Genomic DNA, 4,884 nt, shown 5'->3' with positions numbered 1-4,884 from the left:
GATTATGCCTGTTTGAAAATGAAAGCACATATCAACACATATCCAATTCAACAATGATTATTGAATTAGCACTTTTGCAGCTTTGTGAAAGCCTAAGTGGGGGAGACTGGGCCTTTCATTGGCACACTTGGCCTCATAGTGAAGCATCTTGGGTCAGGAGCTGTGGTTTCCTGGGGTGAGGATCTGTAACTCACATTAAAGATATTTTGAGTTATCATTATACTCAAAATTATTAAATGAGAAATGTATGTTTTAAAGAGGAAGGAAAGTAGGGAGCAAGCATTCAGCCTAGCAGTTAAGATGCCTGCATCCCACCTCAGAGTGCCTAGGTTTGATTCCTGGACCTGCTCCTGACTCCAGCTTCCTGCCACAGACCCTGGGAGGCAGTGGTGATGGCTCAAGTAATTGGATTCCTGCCTCCCACAAGGAAGATCTGGATTGTGTTCCTGCCTCCTGGTGCCTGGTACAGCTCTGGCTATTGTGGACACTTGGGGAGTGAGTCGGGACACAGGAACACTCTCTCAAATAATAATTTTTAAAAAGACAAAAATAGTGTGTACTCTTTATAGACTGCTGATTGGTAATCACAGGGATTTTTACAACATGAATATTTTGTACAATATTTAAATGGAAATAACTCATTGATTGCAATAAAAGTTTTCTCAAAGCAAATTTATTTTTTAGAAGAAACTAGTTTTTAAATTTGTTTTGTGTCGAGAGCTTAATGAAGATAGCATTTGGACACTGAAATCTTAGTATTTAATCAATGTTAACCATAATATTCTAGATTTGGAAAAGTGAGTGCTCACCTTAGGTCTATATTATTTTTGTAGTACCTGTGACTTTTAAAGAATGAAAAATCTAAACCTCCAAGTGAGCATTTGGTGGCAGGGTGGGTACAGGGGAGGACTTGGCTCTAATATTGTTAACACAATTATTTTTGGAATTATTAGGATGCAGTGTGAAATTCTAAATCATATTCATTGTCTGATAAATCCTTTCCTTTAACTCCTTGTGAGATTTATAGAGAAACAATAAGACTTTAAGGGAAACATGAAACCACTGACCCAGGATTGGGGCTGGAGTGTGGCTTTGCTCTCAAGTTGTTCTGGTTTTTCTGTGGAATTACAGCAGGTGACTTGGTGCCCTCATGTCATTCTCTGATTCTCCAAGCTTTCTTAGGGGAGCAGTAGTCCCTGATATTCCAAGGCCCAACTTTTAGTTATGCCAACCACAGGAGAATAGCTCTACTGTTTCCTGACTAACTTTTTATTACTGTTCCCAAACAAGAACACTGGCTTGATCTGAGTAGACAGATATATGATAAGCCAATCATTTTAGAGTTCTGTTGATATTTATCTACTTGACATAGAGAATGGCAAGGTAATACTAAGAAGGAACAGAGAACAGAAGTCATTTCTTCTTGTAGGCTTCTGTTCTCCCTGGCCCAGGGGATCAGAACTGGATTTTTGTTGGTGACACCTGTTTTTGGAGGTCAGGATCTCTGTTCCTTTCCCGCCGTGGCCCATAATGATTCTCAAGCATGTGGGCATAAGATTCACCAGGGACCTAACTGAAGTCACGGATGCCAACATAGCCCCAGCAGAGATTCTCATTTGTCAAGTCACAAGGAGAGGTCAGGAAGCTGCAGTTTTAATGAATGTTATCCAAGTGGTTGGTGGTAGCCTCATGGCCAGAGATGGACCAGGAACAGATAAACTTTTCTGTGGGAATAAATAACAAACTGTCTGAAAGGCTTGGGAATCAGACTGGTCTTACTGGTCATAAGAGAAACCTCAAGTAAATGGCTTTATAGCTACCTTCTTGGATATTTATAGTTAGCTTCTTGGACATTCTTAGATTTGTGTTGTTTGTTAAAATCCGTTTTTAGACTTTGAGTTTACTGATGTTATGCTTTAAGTAATTCAGATACCATTTTCTTCTTTGATAAAACTTTAAAATATTAATACATACTGAATTTTAACCTTTTTGTCTCAGTTTATCATTTTCAAATTAAACTAATACATAAAAATAGAGATGTATGAGTTAGAAGAAAATTGGTAGAATCCAGGGGCTGGTGCTGTGGCATAGTGTGTAAAGCTGCTGCCTGCAGTGCTGGCATCCCATATGGGTAGTGGTTTAAGACCCGGCTGCTCCACTTCCAATCACATAGGAGACCCAGAAAAAACTACTGGTTCCTGGCTCCTGGCTCCTGACTTTGGATGGGCCCAGCTCTGGCTGTTGCGGCCATTTGGGGAGTAAACCAGCAGATGGAAGATCTCTCTCTCTCTCTCTCTTTCCTTCTCTCTCTATCCCTCTCTCTCTCCCCCCCCTCCCTCTTTATGTCTGCCTCTGCCTCTCTGTTACTCTTTCAAATAAATAGTAAATAAATCTTTAAAAAAAGAAAAGCTGTGGAATGATTTTTTTAAAAAGATAAAATAATTCATTATTTGCAGCTATAATGAGCTACATAAAGTCTGATAAGTCAACAAATTCTCCAAACTTACTAGAGGATTTGGCAAGGATGTTAGCTGCGAATGTCAAAAACTCTCTGTGCTTCTTCTTTACTATTAATAATCATATAGAAAATTTAATAGAAATAAAATAAAAATCACAATAGAAACAAAAATTACAAATTATCTGATAAGCATCTTAACGTAGAAAGCACAAGATCTTCCCAGAAAAAATATTTAAAACTCCATTGTATAATGACAAAGATCTGAATAATTGCAGATATAAAGAGTTTATGAATGGGGACAACTCAACACAGTAAAGATTCAACTCTCTTGAAATTAATCTGTAAATATAATCTAACAGCAATAAAAATTATAGTTTATTTTAAACTAAAAAATTAACTCTAAATTTCATATGAGGCAAAGGTCCATCCATGAGTTGTCAAGTCAAGTTTGAAAAGGACAGGGATGGATATTTGTCTAAGTTGCCCATATCTCATATTGCATGGCTCAAGTAGTGGGTTCCTATTATGCATATGGGAGATGTGGATTGTGTTCCCAGCTACTAGCTCCTGCCTGGCTCTAAAAATAATGGAAATGAAAAGATGAGAGATTCAGCCTATTCAATATTAAGCCATATTACAAAGTCATCATTTTTATAAAAGAATATCTAAATGCAGTTAATATGGTATTAACAGAAGAATAAAGAGACCAATGAATAGCAAATAGAACTTAGAAGCATGAGCATACGCATATATATTTGGGAACTTGTTATAAGATAAAGCTGTCACCATGAAAGAAGGGAGAAAGGAAAAACTTTTAAAACCAGGGCTGGCAAATAATAGTCTGAGGCCCAAATTTAGTCTGCCACTTGTTTTGATATGACCTGTGAATTAAATGGTTTTTTTTATATTTTTAAATGAAAAAATTAAAACCTAAATAATATGTATCAAATAGGAACTATCAAGAGAAATTAAAAATTATTTTGGACTAACATAAAATATTGTGGGATGGGGCCAGCCTCATGGCACAGTGGCTTAAGACGCCACTTGCAGCAACAACATTTGCAGCTCAGCTCCTCTGCTTCCTACCCAGTTTGCTGCTAATTCACCTAGGAGAGTAGCAGAAGACATCCCAAGTACTTGGGCCCCTGCCACCCATATGGGAAATCAGGGTGAGTTTCTGGCTCCTGGCTACTGCCTGGCCCAGCTGTGGCTGTTGCAGGCATTTGAGGAGTGAACCAGCAGATGGAAGATTTCTCTTTCTCTCTCTCCCTTCCTCCCTCTCTCTCTCCCTCCCTCCCATCCCTCTCTCCCTCTCCCTCTCCCTCTTCCTCTCTCACATACACACACTCTGTGGTTCAAATAAATAAATATATATATATATATATACACACACACACACAGTGGGATTTAGTAAAAGCAATGCCCAGAGCAAATTTATAACATTGAAGTCATTTTAGAAAGAACTAAAATTAAGCATCCAAGCTTCCAAATTAGGAACTGGAAAACAAAAAGTAAATCTTATATAAACAGAAGAAAAATAAAATTATAGTAAAAAGCAAATTGGAAACAGGAGATTAATAGAGAAAATAAAATCAATAAGCTGCTAGGCAGGCTAACCAGGAAAAAAGAAGACAGAAATCATTAATATCAGAAATTAGACAGGAAGCATCAGTTTAGATCCTATGCTTGTTAAAAGGATATCCCAATTGTTAATTTTGGTTTTGACTGCCTGTGCCTCTAGGGTCTTTTCCAAAAAGTCTTTGCCTGTGCCTATATCTTGCAAGGTTTCTCTGATGTTCTCTAATAATTTGATGGTGTTGCGTTGTAGATTTCGTTCTTTAATCCATCTTGAGTGAATTTTTGTGTAAGGTGTAAGGTAAGGGTCTTGCTTCATGCTTCTGCACGTGGAAATCCAGTTTTCCCAGCACCATTTGTAAAATAGATTGTCCTTGCTCTAGGTATTGGTTTCAGATCCTTGATCAAATATAAGTTGGCTGTAAATGCTTGGATTGATTTCTGGTGTTTCTGTTCTGTTCCATTGGTCTATCCATCTGTTTCTGTACCAGTACCATGCTGTTTTGATTATAACTGCCCTGTAGTGTGTCCTGAAACCTGGTATTGTGATATCTCCAGTTTTGTTTCTGTTGTACAAGATTGCTTTAGCTATTCGAGGTCTTCTGTGCCTCCATATGAATTTCAGCATCATTTTTTCCAGATTTGAGAAGAATGTCTTTGGTATTTTGATTGGTATTGCATTGAATGTATCAATGGCTTTTGGGAGAATAGACATTTTGATGATATTGATTCTTCCAATCCATATGCATGGGAGATTTTTCCATTTTTTTGGTATCCTCTTCTATTTCTTTCTTTAATATTTTGTAATTCTCAAGCCGGTGCCACGGCTCAATAGACTAATCCTCTGCCTG

The sequence above is a fragment of the Lepus europaeus genome, chromosome 5 (assembly GCF_033115175.1).
Source record: "Lepus europaeus isolate LE1 chromosome 5, mLepTim1.pri, whole genome shotgun sequence".
In the NCBI taxonomy this organism is placed as follows: Eukaryota; Metazoa; Chordata; class Mammalia; order Lagomorpha; family Leporidae; genus Lepus; species Lepus europaeus.
The sequence above is the reverse complement of the archived record's forward strand: the minus strand, read 5'-3'. Positions refer to the sequence as shown.